The sequence below is a fragment of the Dasypus novemcinctus genome, chromosome 29 (genome assembly GCF_030445035.2).
Source record: "Dasypus novemcinctus isolate mDasNov1 chromosome 29, mDasNov1.1.hap2, whole genome shotgun sequence".
NCBI lineage: Eukaryota > Metazoa > Chordata > Mammalia > Cingulata > Dasypodidae > Dasypus > Dasypus novemcinctus.
The window spans coordinates 11,163,585-11,181,706 of NC_080701.1; positions in this window are offsets into that span (position 1 = coordinate 11,163,585).

Below are 18,122 nucleotides of genomic sequence, written 5' to 3' on the forward strand. Positions count from 1 at the left end.
GTAATTTCAGGGTTGCTGTGTCCAAGGATCATTAAAGGGTGTTGAGTGGCAATATGACCAGGGCGTGGGCACTCACCTGAGAACACAGTCCAGGATCTTATCTTTACTGTCTCAGTTGGATATAAAAGTTTGTGTTGGGCATGAGATCAGAGTTCTTATCTCCTGTGAGACTAGGCAGTGATGTCTCTTAACAAAGCATTGAGATTTTAAAAATCCTTAGTTTATGTTTAAAATCCTAATGGGTGTCCCAACACAGTTTGCTCAACACAAAGTTTTTGTTATTCCATAAACCCAGGGAAGATGAGATAGCATATGTAATGTCTAACCCAACGTCTGCTAAGTGATAGCATAAATATGAATGACTTTCCTAGGCCCCTACCACCTGCTACCCAGAGAAGAAAGCCCATGCTGTCCATGGAAACCTTGCACAGCCTGGCCGCCTTCCTTGTGTCCATTAACACATGAGCATGAATTATGTGCCACACTGGGGAGCGCAGTAGACAATGTCCTTGCCCTCATGGAACCCAGATCCTGGTAGGAAAAAAAAAGTCAAGGAACACATAAAACAAAGTGCATACTGTCAGGTAGTCAAAAGTACGATGAAAAGAAACACAACAGGGTATGGGGAGAGAGCATCTGCCTTTATAGCTTTATTTCACTCTTGGCCTGGCTGATGCCCATGCCCCACCCACCCCCCAACCCCCCATCTTGCATAGCACAGAGTTCCTTGAAGGACAAGTTCTTTTTACCAGATATGGCTTTGACCCCCCTTACCCTCATCTTGCCCACCTCTTGTTATGCTGTAATTCAGATCTCTGTGCTTCTTACCCGTTCCATTTGGGTTCAGTTTCCTTCTTCCTGAAGTGTGCCTTCTCCATTGAGGGTCTATGAGTAGTATGTTCTCTTAACCTTTGTCTGAATATATCTTTACATCATCCCTTCTTTTGTCTAACAATTTAGCCCTGTATCGATTCTGGATTGTTATTTTTCTTCAGCACTTGGAAAATATTCTTCCATTGTCTTCTGGTATCTATTGTTGCTGTTGAGAAGTCTTCTGTCAGGATAATTATTGTCCTTTGAGTTGTCTTTTTCTCTCATTGCTTTTTTCCTCTTCTATCTCTCCCTTTCTTTTCTCTTTCTCTCTTTCTTTTTCCTTTGGGTGCTTTTAAGTTATTTTTTAATTGTGTGTGTGTGTGTCCTGCAGCTTCACTACATTTTGTCTTAGTATAGATTTAATTTTCTCTGACCTGCTTTGAACTAATGCTTCTACATCTTCAAATGTTAATTATGACTCACTTTCCCAAAACTTCCCTTCTGGAACTTCAGTTTGATGTTGGCCCTTCTTTTCTATCTTCTATATGTCTTAATACTTTTTAATATTTTCTCTTTATTATCTCTCTGGTTGTATAGTGGATAAATTGTGTATATCTATTTTACAGTTCACATAGTCTCTCTTCAACTTTGCCTAATCTGCAGCTTTAACAGTACATAGCATTTTTTACTTCACTGACAACATTTCTTTGTTTTTAGAAAAAAATGTTTTCAAGTCTTTTGTTCTTTTTTCATAGTACCTTGTTATTTTCTTGGGGTTTTGCTTTTGTTGTTGTTGTTTTTTTGTTCTGTCTTTAGTGATTTGAAATATAGTTCTTATATATTCTTTCAGATTGCAATATTCTATCAATCCCAACTATTTTGTTTATTTTGCATCTTTGGAGTGTGTTAGAAATGCAGAATCTCAGGCCCTACCCAAGAGCTACTGAATCAGAACCTATATTTTAACATTAAAGTTTGAGAAGTACTTGCTTAGACCACAATGTTATATAAAGTTCATTCTTTGAAACAATGTCCCTCCGCCCCCAAGATCACAATGTCCATTCTTGTGTTTTCTGTTTTTTCTTTTTACTTCCTCTGCATTTTGGTACCTGAGAATTTCACTTTCTTTCTTGGGAGCTCATCTATACATTAAAAAACATTTTTTGTCAGAACCTTCTTTTTTTTATTTTTTAAAGATTTATTTTTTATTTATTTCTCTCCCTTCCCCTCCACCCCATTGTCTGCTCTCTGTGTCCATTTGCTGTGTGTTCTTCTGTGACCACTTCTAATCCTTATCAGTGGCACCGGGAGTCTATCTTTCTTTTTGTTGTGTCATCTTGTTGTGTCAGCTCTCCGTGTGTGCGGTGCCATTCTTGGGCAGGCTGCACTTTCTTTCGCACTGGGTGGCTCTCCTTACAGGGCACACTCTTTGCGCCTGGGGCTCCCCTACGTGGAGGACACCTCTTTGTGGCATGGCACTCCTTGCACGCATCAGCGCTGCACATGGGCCAGCTCCACACAGGTCAAGGAGGCCCGGGGTTTGAACCACGGACCTCCCATGTGGTAAGCGGACGCCCTATCCATCGGGTTGAGTCTGCTTCCCTATCAGGATCGTCTTAGTCTGCTATATTGCCAGAGCTGGAAACCCAAACTTACTCAGCTTTAAATACTTCACAGCTTCATATACCAGTCCCTAGCTTGGTGCTCTGTACATGGCCAAACTCAGTAACTACGCATAGCTTTTGTGTTCCAGTGATTGATTACAAATATCCATTTGAAATTGGCCCAAAGCGGCATCATTTTTGTTTAGTTCTCCCCCCTCATGGTGTTCTCTTCATTATGTACTAATGCTTTAAGCCATAATATCCTCTGGTCCTTCTTTATGCTCTCTACAAAGCTGGGTCTGGCTCAAGGGTAGCCCCTGAGTGTCCCAGGCATTTTCCTCTCTTACAGACTATGGAATGTCTGTAGCGAGATAGGAGAAACCAGCTGTGCTGTCAGAGTTACAGGCACCGAGCAATGCAGCAGGGGCCACTTTATCAGTGGACACCTCTTTAAGAGGCCTCTGTTGAATAGTTGGTTATCTCACCCCATGCCAGTCAGCCTACACTTGGAGGCCTGGGAGGTAAAAGCTGCAGTGGAAGCAGCTCCCTCTAAATGTATTCAGTAGGCATGAACTACACACCCACTCATTACAGTGCAGTGCCCTGAGCCTTAGCGATACCTGAAAGGGACAGAAGAGGCAGACCCTGCCTTTGGAGTGCTTCTCACCCATCAAGTCAGGAGAAGCATCTCCAGAGGATGGGAGGCATGACATTGTCCCTTCAGCTTCCTTACATGGCCACGAATCCTTGTCCCCTGCCTGCCTGCTTGGGTATAACCATTCTCCTTTGTTTCAGAGAGGAGAGAAGAGCCCCTCTGCCCTTCCCTGCCTGGGAAATCCATTACACCTACTAGGGAACCTTGTTTTTATGCACCATTTTGGTGACTCTGTGTGGCATAAAACAACCAATCCACCCTGCATCAGGTGGGGCAGGATTTATGCTCTCCTCCCTCGTCCTGTAGGGTACATCTGGCTCACAGTTCCTGATCAGTGTTTGCACAGCTCTATTCAAACATGTACTTGTTTTTTGAATGGCAAAAGAGTGAGCCAACAACAACCATAGGTCTTCATCTGCTCCACGCATCTGGAGGGCAAGATTATTATATGAAGCTCCCCTCCAGCCAGTCTGCTGTGTGCTTTGTTTCCTGGGAAGCCAGGATCATTGACTTTGAACCTTCGCTCACAGCACACCACTCCAGGAACCCTTTCCCCATTCCTTTCTGAATCCTACCCATTCTTAAATGCCTTTTTCTTTGGCGACTTCATGTTTGCATTGACTATGTAAAGCTTCACTTCTGCCATGTATTGTTAGAGATTGCTTTTATGTCTGTCTGACTTATCTCCCCCAAATATTTTTAACTCCTTGAAGGCAGAGAATTTATATCATGTGGCACAACTGCAAGCATGGAGTAAATTATCAAAGATCTCCATAAAGTCTCTGAGGCCCAAATCCATACTATTATCAGTATCAAAATATTTAATTATTCACGTGCTTCAAGGGAGGATTTCTATGTGATGCCTAGAGGTTCTAAAACATAGGGCTGTTTCTACAAAGGTTGTAGGAAATGAGCCAAGGCTTTCCGCAGTGGGTAGAAATGAGGACCCTCACTAGTGCTCAGTGCCACCCTATACCTGACACCACTACTCTACTTCCTGCCACCTTCTCTCTCAGGAGAATAATGAAATGTCACGTGCAACTCCGTCATTTTATGTATTTGGAAGTCTTGTTAATTGGTGCAAAGACATGTATAATTGTTCTTCTTCCTGATAAGTTGATTCTTTTACCATGAGGAAATATTCTTCTTTATCTCTGACAATCCTTTAAGTCTTGAGGTCTACTCATCTGATCATATAGCTCTCAGCCTGTTCATGCCTTCTGTTTCCATGGTTTATCCTTTTCAACCCCTTCACTTTTCTTTTACTTTCAACCTATTTGTCTTTAGGTTACAGTGCGTCCATTCTGACACTCCCTACTTTTTCACTGGAATTTTTAGTCCATTAATATTCACTGTCATTATTGTTATGGTTGGATTTAGGTCCACCATGTCTCTATTTGTCCCATCTGTGTTTTGTTCCTCTGTTTCTCCTTTCCTTGTTCTCTTGAGTTAATTGAATATTGTAGAATTTTATTTTGATGTATGTATTGATTTTTTAGTTTTACCCCTTAGAATTATATTTAGTGGTTACTCTAGGGATTAAAATATACAACCTTAACTTTCATTGTCTACATAGAGTGACTTTTGTGCCTTTTCCTATAAAATATAAGGAACTTACACCTTTATATATCCCTTCATTCAACCATTCTTTATGATATAGTTATCATGTATATGATATCTATATCCATTTTTAACAATGTTTTAATATTCACTCTTAATAATCACATGCATTTTAAGGAAATTAAAGAGGAAAAAAGAAGTTTTTTATTCCCTCTTTATTCCTCCTTAAAAGTCCACTTGCCACCTGCTAGCTTTCCCATCAGCCTAAATAACCTGCATTGTAGCATTTCTTATCATGCAAATCTGCTGGTGATGAATTTGCTAAGCTTTTATTTTAAGTTTTATTTATTTTACTTTATTTATTTAATTTTAAATTTATCCCCCCTCCCTCTTCCAGATGGTTCTCTTGTCTGTCTGCTCATTGCTTGCTCGCCTTCTCCAGGAGGCACTGGGAACTAAACCCAGATGTCCTACATGGGAAGCGAGTGCCCAGTGGCCTGAGCCACATCCATTCCCTGCAGGCTGCAGCTACAGTGTCTGCTGGCTTGTGGCATCTGCTCGTTTAGATGACTGCTCATTGCTGGAGGGTGCAGGTGTCTGGCTTTCTTTGTGCTGGGGGGCAGGCATCTTCTTGTCTTCTTTAGGAGGCACCGGGAGCCGAACCTGGGACCTCACCTGCTTCCCTCACTTAGTTTTTGTTTTTCTGAAAATATCTTTATTTCAATTTCATTCTTGAAGGATATTTTTACTGGATATGGAATTCTGGGTTGGCAGTTGCTTTCTTTTGGCACATTAAAGGTATCATTCTACTGTCTTTTGGACTCCATCGTCCCTGATAGGAAATCAGTGATGAGTCACATCATAGCTCCCTTTTGGAAACTTGCTTTCTCTAGCTGCTTTCAGGATTTTCACTCTGTCTTCTATTTTTAGCAGTTTGACTCTGATGTGCCTAGGTGTGATTTTCTTTGTATGCACATCAAGCTTTGAGTTTCTCGAGCTGCTTGAATCTGTAAGTTACCGTTTTTTTATGAAACCTGAGAAATCTTGTCATTATTTTTCAAGTATATTTTTCTGTTCCATTCCTTCTTTTCCTTCTGAGACTCATTTTTAAAAAAAATTATTTATTTATTTCTCTCCCCTCCCCCCGGTTCTGTTCTGTGTGTCTATTTGCTGCATCGTCTTTGTCTGCTTCTGTTGTCAGAGGCACGGGAATCTGTGTTTCTCTTTGCTGAGTCATCTTGTTGTGTCATTTTCTCTGTGTGGGTGGCACCATTCTTAGGCAGGCTGCACTTTCTTTGGCACTGGGTGGCTTTCCTTACGGGGCGCACTCCTTGCACTCCTTGTACATGGTGCTCCCCTATGCGGGGGGCACCCCTGCATGCCAGGGCACTCCTTGCGTGCATCAGCACTGCACATGGGCCAGCTCCACACGGGTCAAGGAGGCCCGGGGTTTGAACCGTGGACCTCCCATGTGGTAGACGGACGCCCTAACCACTGGGCCAAGTCCGCCGCCTTCTTCTGAGACTCATATATCAGACTGTTTGATATTGTTCCACTAGTCACTGAGGCACTGCTCATTTTTATTCAATATTTTTCTCTATTTTTTAGATTAGATAGTATCTACTTATGCATCTTCTAATTAAATGACTGAATATTCTTTTTTTTTTTTTTTTTAAGATTTATTTTTATTTATTTAATTCCCCTCCCCTCCCCCGGTTGTCTGTTTTCTATGTCTTTTTGCTGCGTCTTGTTTCTTTGTCCGCTTCTGTTGTCGTCAGCGGCACGGGAAGTGTGGGCGGCGCCATTCCTCAGCAGGCTGCTCCCTCCTTCGCACTGGGCGGCTCTCTTCATGGGTGCACTCCTTGCGCGTGGGGCTCCCCTAGGCGGGGGACACCCCTGTGTGGCAGGGCACTCCTTGAGCGCATCAGCACTGCGCATGGGCCAGCTCCACATGGGTCAAGGAGGCCCGGGGCTTGAACCGCGGACCTCCCATGTGGTAGACGGACGCCCTAACCACTGGGCCAAAGTCCGTTTCCCTGAATATTCTCTTTTGTCCAATATGTTGTTAAGTATTTTCAAGGAAACTTTTATGTCAGATCATGTATATTTTAGTTCTAGCATTTCCTTTTTTTTAGCTACCATTTCTCTGCTGCGATTTCCTATTGTTCATTTATTATGAGTATCATTTTTATATCCTTGATCACGGTTATAATGGATGCTTTAAAATTTATTTCTGCTAATTCCAACATCTGGGTCATCCCAAGGTTGTCCTTCATTGATCACATTTATGACTGAATAAGGGTTGCATTTTTCTGATTCTTCATATCTTATGTATTTTAGATTATATCTCAGACATTGTGAATAATACATTGAAAAGACACTGTATTCTGTATATTTCTCCAAAGAGACAGCTTTTTGTCATCGTTGTTAATAGATAATTAACTTGGCTGGACTTAAACTCCAAGCACCTATTTACCTTGTGGTGGCCAGAAGCTGAAATCTATGTTTGGTTCTTAAGAGAACAACCAAGCTAAAATCTTGGGCTTCACTGGTCAAGAAGAGATTTGGGTAGAATTTAAATGCATAATTTTTATCTCCCCTCTCTAGATGTCCCTTTTTCTTGATTACCTCCACTCCCTCATTTTCCTTGAGGTTGCATCAAGTTATTAAAACCATAGACTTCTATCTGAGTTTTAGTTAACCTCTGTGATAGAAACAGGGGTTTCCCTCAGGAAAAAAAAGTCATGAAAAAATCAGGAAACTCATCAAGTACCATTTCTGTCTTCCAAACGTTTACTCTAAATTTACATCTGCTTTTCGTCCCCCTCCCGTGCTTTCCATGAATTGTCTTTCATATTTTATCCAGAGTTTGTGGTTGCATCTACAAGAGGATTTGCTTGAGAAGAGCTACTCCACTGCTACCTGAAGTAGAACCAACTGCCTTATTTCAGAGACAGTGCTAAGGCTTGCCTGGAGGGGAGTGTGTACCTGAGTAGTGAGAGAGAGAGACCCATGCCGAGGATCCCTGAGACAGTTCTGCTAAGGTGCTCCCATGGAGCCATGGAAACCACATCTCAGAGCTCTGGCTCCTAATGCACAGAAGAGGATTCCCTTGAAAATATGGCACTTTTGTGGTGGCACTGAGTGCAGATGGTTGGCCATAGCCAACTGACTTGCAGAAGCCAACTCAATGACATATATTCTTTGCAAGGCACAGTGCCGAATAGTCCATAAAGATGCTCTCATTTAGCCCTCCCACAAATCGTTAAATTAGGCACAATTATTATCTTCATTTTGCAAACGAATGAATGAGACCTAAACAGAGCAGTGATTTGTCTTTTCAGTTACGCAGCTCCTAGTGTGGCGCCATCAGGACTGAAATCTCCGTGGCCTCTTCGCTTATTAAAAATGGGGCTTGATCATTCCTTCCCAACAGAAGAAACTTGGTAGTGTAGTTCGTGGTCATGTACATACATGCCCTGTATATTTATACTTCAGACTCTCCAGTCTCCTTCCCAGACAGGGAGACTATCCAGGTCCAATAGTCTCCTGCAATGCCAAGGAGCCAAAGAGGGAGGGAAGCCTTGTGTACATAGAAAGTATGTAGAATCCAAGAGATCGGACTGTGAGTCCATTACTGCTAAGGCACTGTGTGGTCTGGGCAAGGCCCTGTGCCTTTCTTTACCTCTGTTCACTCATCAGTAAAGTCAGAAAGAATTCCCATGCTCTTTTCCAGAATTACTTTGCTTAATTCTAGAATTTGTTTCCGGTGGTCAGGAACTACTAAGAAGTCTCTTGGCAAAATTTTGCTTGCAGACTATGAATTTAACTGTAAGCATGGTAAGAATTATTGATATTTTTAATCCTTAGACATCCTCTAATAATTAAACTTGAGTAATAAAGTCAGGATCTCTGGTTCTTGGATAGCATGGAGTTTTCCAGCTCAAGTCTCCCGTGATCCATCGTGTTCCAATCTGTGCTAAGGGCCTGTCATTTCTTAGGTGGGCCTTGACCCTGGATGGGTCACTTTTTTGCTTCGAGGGCACTAATTCCTACAGAGAGAGCAAGGTCAAGGGTAAACAACAGCCTTTTATCTCGGTGGCATGGGCTCTGGGTTGCGTGGTTAATCTTTCCCACCTAGAGAAAGGACTTGCCCCTGCTTAACCTGCTCTCCAGGGTGGGAGGAGAAGATGGTTTATGCTTCTGATTCCCTTGCAGAACTCAGTTTCCATGCCCCTGCTTCAGGCACTATCCTCAAGGCCTAACAGCACAGCTGGCTGGATGTGGGACCTTGCTCGGAAGATTTCACCAATCCTCAGGTTTTCATTAGAGAAAGTCAAGTCCTTACTTGCCTTCCTGGTACCACAGTCACTTTCTGGAATTTCTATGGCCCACCTCCCCTCTCCCCACCTTAACATTTGAAAAAATAATAATCATGCTGGAAAAAGTCATCCTGTTTAAAAATTAAAATAGAGTGGAGCAGCAGTCATGGTACAGATGTGCCACACTGTTTGAGCCACGGCCCGTGGAGGATTTTGCTTTCCCGATCTTCCAAGAAATGGCCTTAGTGTGAGGCTCTGAGCATGAACTGTACTTTCCTTTTGACCCAGCATAAATCTTTAAGAAATGAATTTAACCTTTCAGTAGTTCAAGTGGGATGCCAACGCGCTGCTTCCCATAATTTGCAGCAATTTTGAAATATTAGGAGAGCCTTGGAAAAATAAAGTAACCTTATATTGGTGACATTTCTGGCACTGCTAAAACTATGACAGTATTTAAAATGGAGCTTTTCAGTTCATCAAAAATTTATGTTCTCAATGTACTCTGAGACCGAGCTCTCCATTTCATTTTGGCAGAGCCTAAATCAGATGTTGACAATTCAGGGCATATGTACCAAAGAGGGCGAGGGCCAGATTTTCACACACACTCACTGTGTGATCACTACCTTCGCTTGCACCTTCTCTTTGCTTTCTCCCTCTTCACACTTCTCCTTCTATTGCTTGCAAAAGCTGATCCACATTTGCTAATCTGGACATTGCTGCAGTTAGTTATCAGATAAGAAGCAAAGACCCTCATCTTGGCAAAACTTTGAAAAACTCCTTATCTCAAGGGGGGAAATATGAATGCCTTGGAAGGAGGTTTCAGGTTTCCCAGGCCTACTGAAGTAGCCAAAGATGGATAATGAAATGTCGTCAGACTCTACCAGCAAGACTTTCCCAGAAGGACACGAGCTAACTGGGTGTCATCTTACTTCTCTGGGCCTTGGTTTTCTCATCTGTAAAATGCGACAGTAGAAATCACAGGTGGTTCAAGGTTTTTTCTGTTTCATTGTTCTATGAGTCTGTCCTTTTCTAAAAATCACGTTCTATCATTACAAAGGCCATGCTGCCGATTTTTTTCCTAAATGAAATAATCTCCAAGCCACCCCCCACCTCATACATACATTCATTTTTAAAAATACTAAGATTAGTAAAAGCCCATGATTTTTTTTCCTATCTGGTTGTGTCATCGTCTTTTTTGGTGTGTCGCCTTGCTGCACAAGCATGGGTGCCTGTGCCTCTCCGTATCACACAGGTCTAGGACACCTTTTTTCTTTTTTTTTCACCAGGAGTCCTGGGGATCGAGCCCAGGTCCTGCATATTGTAAACGGGAGCTCAATTGCTTGAGCCACAGCTGCTTCCCAGCCCGTGACCTTTGTATCATGTTCTAGCTCATTAAAAGGGTTTCACCCTACTACAGGTGTATTTCAGGTCTTGTCATCACCTTGAGTTTTCTTACGTACACATACTATCTTGGAGATTTTTATCCCCAACTAAAACTGTCTACTTTATGCCCCACCCAAGGTTTCCAGCCTTAACTTCCCAGCAAAGGTCTAGTCTTACATTTCCATTTACCCATAGGGAATTTTTACTTGGGAAGAACTTCTCACTCTAAGTCAATCAACAGGTATTTCTGAGCGGCTATCACATATCCAATATTGTGGGCAGTCTAGAAGAAGCATTAGACATGACCTTTGCTCTTAAGGACTTTAAATTGAAACAGGGAGACAAAACCACTAATGTACATTCAACCGGCCACCACTTGCTGAGCGCCTACCTGTGGGAGACGCCACGAGGCCTGATGGGTGTGACCACCTACCCCAGTGTGCCAGGAAGAGCCCTGTTATACTAGTGCACTGGAGTGATCATTAACATTACCCTGCTGACCTGTACCAGTGTCCTACTTTGTACGATCGATTATAAGGTTGCCTTAAGATTGGGAGCGACAGGGCCTTGTACTCGTCACCATGAGAGCCGAGTCAACAGAGAAAATTATCATGGCCACTAAGAACCTTGATGATAGGAACTCTGTTAACACCCGAGTATTTTTAGTTCGGATGAGGCCATTCCTTCCATTACCTGAGCTACTTGTATAAGCTGTACTTTGTGTTGTTGGTTACTCTATGGCAAAGGATTATTTTCTCGAGGTTAAAATTCAGATTAGCATTTTATGTCTTGGAGACGTATTTTGCCTCTTCCTGAGACATGATGATGTTTTATCGATGGGAAATGGACCAAGCAGAAGGCTTCAAAAAGTGGGCAACAAGTCACCCATGGACACTTTTGTAGGTCACGTGGAGAAAAGAGGCTCAGTTCCTAGAGTGTCTCCATGCTGGGCACAAAGACTCTCGTCCCGAGGGCAGTCTAGGCAGGAAGCTAAGAAGCAGAGCCTGGAGGGGGGACACAGCAGGGGGCGGGTGGGGCCCACCGGGCAGGTTGGCACTGGTGTCTGCATAAATTGTGAGTCCACGGGTAGCAGATGTGGCTATGGAGGCAAGGAGAGCCCAGCTGGTGGAGGACCTTGTGTGCGACATCAAGAAGCCTAACCTTGGTTAAGATGGGAAACAAAGTGGTCCCTCTGCTACAGCTGAATGCTGGGGCTCAGAACACCCCAGCAGCCACGAGGTCTGTTTTCCAGGGTTCCTGCTCATCTCTGAAAGCCCCTCTGCCCCCTCTGATGCTCTGTGCAGATTCATGTTGTTCACATTTCCAAACTTGGTGGTGCTGGTGAGAAGTAACTCAAGATCTAAGACAAACAATGGTAGCTACGAATCAACAACCTACCCTGGGCAGATGTCCCCATGTTCGGTGTCACCTCCAGGCCCCCAGGCATCAGAGAAACCAGTACAGCAAGGACAATGGACTCATCTGGGTCAAGGTAGGGGCACTCACCTTCTTCGCAAGTGTGCAGAACCACTGACGATGCAGGGCTGGCCCGGAATATCCGGCTCACCCCTTTGTCGTTGCCCTCACTGGGGGCCTTGGACCAAAGGGCCCCATGACCTGGCTTAGTGCCACCCCAAGCTGCTGGTTCTTGAATCTCCTGCCACTTCCAACGTCACTGCTCCAAGCAGGCGACCTCATTCACCCGGCAACACTGGCTCTTGGCAATAGCGGCAGTGCAGCATGGTGTGGTGCACCAACACCGGAAGTAAAGGAAATGCCCCTACCCGGCTGGAATGAGTAAGCAGAAACCAGCAGAAAGGTAAAACAGCAAAGGAGGAGAAGAGCTGCCTCCAGTCATGCGAGAAGGCCATGCAAATGAAGATTCTTTTTAAAAGAGAGGATTATTAAAAAGCGGTTGACCAAGAATTTTAAAAATCAAGTGCAGATGTTTGTTTTCCATTTTGCTCGACTGAAATGATAGTTGCACGAAAACACATCTTTGAGGTCCAACGGAGTTTGTTTTCAGTTGCATGAAAACTTTTCTCCTTCACTAATTGACTTAAAAACTTCTTAAATTATTACGTTTCTTCTGCAGTGCAAGAGTTTGACCAGTGTTCATCTAGTCCCGAAAGCAGTGAGCTGAGGAACTGCTTTCCTTTGAGGACTGCAGGGCCACCAAGAGCTGGCGACTGTCTTGATGGAAAGGCCGACGAAGCAACTGGATGGACCCGTGGTCCGTGGTGGGTCACAGTGGGAATTCTGAGTCGGTCTCTTTCATCCAAGATCCATCGAGGAGTTTGTTCTGAACTGGATACATGGAGTCACATGATGATGATGGTATTTATCTGTGACTCTCACAGGAGAGAACACTCCCATTTAGCATCCTCCTTCCTGAAGCTTCAATTCCTGTTTGACTGTCACATACAGCAGTGCTACTCTAAGTGTTGGTTTCTGATCCATGCATTGCTTACTTCAGGCCAAGAATAAACTGTCACTGAACCACACAGCGGCCTTAGCGAGGTGGCTGGTAAACATTATGGTGCAAGTTCCTTCTCTTGTTGCAGAGTGTCATCTGCCCATAGGCTACGCTTTGTGAAGCACCGATGCACACGTTGCTGTCCCTTACATCATCTTCACAATCTATGCCATCTAACACACTTACAGAAAATTTGCAAGAACGGTAGAACTCCTGCCAACCCTTCTTTCAGATCTCTTCCAGTCTCACCCATGACATGGTAACAAGGGGTCCAATTCAGGGTCACAGGGCATACCCCTTGTCACTCTCAGTCTGTTGTTGTTTTTTTAAAGATTTATTTTTTATTTACTTAATTTATCCCCGTCTTCTGCCAGATGGTTCACTCGTCTGTCTCCTCATTGTTTGTTTGCTCGCCTTCTCCAGGAGGCACTGGGAACGGAACCCGGGACACGAACCCGGGACCTCCCATGTGGGAGGCGGGCACTCAAGTGGTTGAGCACATCCGCTTCCTGCTCACTCTGGAACAGCTCCCTAGTCTTTCTTTGAGTTTCATGCCCTTGACTTTTATGACAATTACAGGGTAGCCATTTTGCAGAATGACCCTCCGCTCGGGTTTATCCTGTGCTTCCCCAATGTACGCACTTGGGGCTGGAATATCACAGAAGGGATGCTGTATTTTCATGTCCCTCCTGAATGGCCTCTGACGTTGATGTGTCCCATAATTGGTGGTGGTAACTTTGATGACTTGATTAAGATAGTATCTGCCCAGTTTTTCTTTATGGTTGCTTTTCTTTCTTTTTTTTATAGTTAAATAAGCATTGTATAAATATACCACTACTCATCCTACTTTCACCTACTTGTTTTAGCATCTGTATTAGTCAGCCAAAGGGCTGCTGATGCAAAATACCAGAAATTGGTTGGTTTCTACAAAGGGTATTTATTTGGGGTAGGAGCTTACAGATACCAGGCCATAAGCATAAGTGACTTCCCTCACCAAAGTCTATTTTCACGTGTTGGAGCAAGATGGCTGCCAATGTCTGCGAGGGTTCAGGCTTCCTGGGTTCCTCTGGGCTCAGTGCCTCTGTTTCCTCCAGAAGGTCAGCTGTAGACTACGAAGCTCTCTAGGCTTTGCCTCTCTCCACAAGGTCAGCTGTAGACTATCAGGCAAACGGTTCTGTCTCTCTCCCTGGGGTTTCTGCTGTGTCTAAGGAGCCGTCTCTATTCCTCTGTGTTCTTCTCCTGGCTCAGGTCCCCTCTTCCTGGGGCTGGCTTCTCTTTCCTCTGTGTGCTTACTTCCTGGGGTTCCAGTTTAAGACTTCAGCATCAAACTCCAACATCAAAAATCCATCTCCTCTGTCCCTTGTCATGCCTTTTATCTGTGCATAATGATATGGCCCAATCAGAGCCCTAATCATAACTTAATCATGCCCAGGTACAGACCAGATTACAAACATAATCCAATATCTATTTTTGGAATTCATAACCATATCAAACTGCTACTGCATCTATAAAGTTTCTTGCCTGAATTATTTATTACTATGACTTTTGTTAAACAGTAATCTTCTAATTCTATCCTTCCTTCTATCTTTATTTAGTTGGTGTTCAGTTGTAAGAAGGAGCTCACTCTTTTCTCCACTTTTAATCCGTTATATTATTCAATGGGTTATAACCTCTAACTGTAATTAATTATTTGGATGCTCTAATTGACCAGATTTGGACAGTGGGAGCCCCGTGAAGCTAGTGTCTGTGTCCTTTTGACATCTGTCAGTCACTCTTTGAGCACTTCCTTCACAACAGTGTTCCCGGCTTAGCTTGTGCTGTCCCTGTGCCAGCTGCGGATCGGCCATTTCTCTAAGGAGCCCTGATTCCCTTCAAGACAGCGATCTTTGTGAAGCCATGGTCTGGTGCTAAGTGCACTCTTTGCTAGTGGAGTGTTGCTTTTCCCAGACTGTCTCAGTGGACGAAGCTACGAAATACATGCATTTATCCACACACCTTTGCATCTTCTCAATTTCCTGGACCCCATTATCCTAGTATTTCTATGTATTTGCCCAGTTCCCTGTATGTGGCTTCTGACTCCCTGAGGTGGTCTCTCTGCCTGCTCCGACACTGCCCTCCTGAAGGTCATTACCGGCTGTCACCAGCTGCCCTGCTGCCTTGCTCCAGTACCATCCTTGCCAGGTCACCCTGGCTCCCTGTTCCAGCTGGTCCCAAGGTCGTTGGACTGGATTGGGGAGCAAGCCGGATTTTTGTTTTCTTAATGACCAGGAAAGGTAAGCAAAGGCTAAACTGGCATTCCTCAGAATGGTTACTCCTCTGTTCTCTGCAGCATCTTGGTATTTGAACGATAGGACTAACAGCTTGCCTTCCGTTCTGGTGGTAGTATTTACACAGAAGGGTCTTAGCATCTCTTGGTCTAGCTCAGGACGGTGATGATGGCCAGGAGGGTGGGAGGGGCAGGTGCCTGTGCAGCTGCAGTGTACTCCAGCCTTAGCTCTAGCAGCAGGAAGAGGGCTGTCAGCCTTGGCTTTAACGTCGTGATGCCAGCAGAATGCTGTTCAGCTGGTCTGGACAGGCAGCGCGGTAATGAAAGAAGACCGTAAACCTGACAATTGACTTTTCAGTGCTTCTCCACAGGAGGTTGTACTACTCACTTCAAGGGGGCCTTTGGAAGTGTGGGGGTGTTTCGTGTTGTCACAACACCTGGGATTGATCCACTGTCATTTAGTGGGCAAGCGCCAAGGACATTAAATGTCCTACAGTGCACCAGACAATCTGGCATACAGCGACTTGTCCCACTCAAATGCCAACTGAGGCCCTTCTAAGACACTCAAACAGGTGTGTCACCAATCGGGGCGTTTTTGCTTGCTAAAGTTGTGGAGCAAAACACAAGAAATGGGTTGGCTTTTATAAAGGGAATCTATTAGGGGAAAGTCATACAGTTCTGAGGCCATGAAAATGTCCACATCAAGGCATCATCAGAGATTCTGTCCCACCAAAGGTCAGTGTAGCAGTTTGATATGGTTATGAATTCCAAAAATAGATACTGGATTATGTTTGTTATCTGTGTACCTGGGCTTGATTGAGTTATGATTAGGGCGTTGGTGGCTGGGGACTCACAGATAAAAGGCATGGCAAAGAACAGAGTTGAGGAAATTTGATGTTGGAGTTTGATGTCGGAGCCTTAAGCTGGAGTCCCGGAAAGTAAGCTTGCAAAGGAAAGAGAAGCAAGCCCCAGGAAGAAAGAAACCCTGAGCCCAGGGAAAAGAAGCCTGAGGAAGGAAGGAACCCAGGAAGCCTGAACCCTCCCAGACATCTGCAGCCATCTTGCTCCAACACATGGAAATAGACTTTGGTGAGGGAAGTAACTTCGCATCAGCACCCCTTTGGCTGATTAATACAGTTGGCTTCTGGTGACACTGGACTCCTGCCATGTGGCAAAGCAAAGATGGCGGCCAATCTCTGCCTTCTCCTCCAGGCTCACTTTCTCCCCGAGCTCAGCTATGGGTGATCAGGCACATGGCTTGCCTCTTCCTGGGCCTGTCTCTTTAGCCTTGGGCTGCTCCACTGATTCCAGGTCAGCCTCTCTCTCTCAGCCTTTCAGGGGTTCTCTGTCTTTCTGCAGCTGGAGGCAACCCTGGAGTCCTCTTTCTCACATGGCAGGGTCAAAACGGCAGCTGTCTTTCTCTGTGTGTCTCTGATTTCAGTTCTCAGCTTACATAAGACTCTAGCAAGAGGGCCCAGATCCAACCTGGGTCTTGCCTCACTGACATAGTCCAATCAAAGGCCCTAAAGTGACCTAATCAAAAGTCACCTTAACTGAATCTAACTAAAATCCCCCACACAAAATAGGCTTACATGCACAGGAATGGGTTAGCTTAAGAACACAATTTTCTGTGGTCCACCAAAGACTCAAAACAGGACAGGGGGTATAGCCTGTAATGTTTTAATGTTTTTACCATGGTTGTGCTTGGGAAGGACCATGTTCTCCAGCCTCTGCCAGAGCAGAGCCAGGTAACCATAACGACCAGAATGAGAGGTGGTCGTAGTGGCCGCTTCCACGTCTTCTGGACGTTCACCAACCATATGCTTCCCTGAATGAAACAGTGGACCCTTGTGACCACATTCAACCCCATTGGAAGTGGGCAACACATGGCCATTAGAGCAAAAAAGGCGATCATGTGATTCTGTTGCTTTGGCCTCCGTTGCAATTAGCAGCAGAAAAGTAAATGTGTTTCTGCTGTCATGGATGATTGTGACCTAATCATGACAACGATGTGCTAGTTGATTGTAAGCTCCTTGAGGGCAAGGAACAGGATCATACACTCCTGCAATCACTCTGAGTGACTTGCAATTAGTAATTGATTAGTAGCTGGTGACTCAAGGTTTGATTTTTTCCCATAACTCCGGTGGAGGACCCATTTCTATTTTTCTATAGTGTTCTAGTCACCGCCACTTATTCACATTTGAGATAGGGCTCAAGTCTGCAGCCTTCTGAAGGAAACAAAGGCCATTCCTATTTCGCCTTCTCTCCTTAACCTCCCTCCCTCCTTTCAGCTCTCTTCCCCTCCTCCCTCCCTCCTTCCCTCCTTATCTCCCTTCCTGCCTTTGGTTTATAGGCTTATAGAAGTTAATGCAAGAATGACCCAGCTGTGTGGGTGAGGGCCCTGCTGTGCACTGTGCCACCTCAAGTCCTGGCCACGAAGCAGGAGCCCAGGCTCGCGCTGCGCTCGGGGCCCTGGTGTCAGGCTGGCTTCTGCCATGAACTCTGTTCAACTTTCAGCAGGTCTCTCAACCTCCCCGGCTTTCCTGCCTTCATCTGTAAAGGACCTCTGGAGGTTGGACCTCATGACCTCTAACAGTCTGTGGTTCTACTCAGCTTCTGGAAATACTGATTCACGGCCACATCCTGAATAACAGCACTAGAGTGCCAAAGTGACAAGGAAAACGGATGGAAGGGGCGGCCTGTAAGAACAAGAGAGTCCATTACCTGGACACTAAAACCCAAGCTTCTCTTTCTTAGTGGCTTTTCCTTTGTCTTCCTTTCTCTCTCTTTCCCTCTTCTTTTTTTATAGGGAGAGCAGCTAAAAGCCACTAACAGTAGCTGCCTTCCTGGCAAGGAGGAGAAACAGGTGAAGGCTCTGATGGTGAAGAAGCTGGTCTCTTTTTCTAGACCACAGAAGGGCCACAGTCCCTCAAGATGGTTTTCTTTCCCACCAGTGAAGGAGGACTGTGATGATGGGACAGTTCTGTCACTCTCAGCATACTTAATTTGTCTTTGAAAGTCTGACTTTCATTTTTACAAAGTA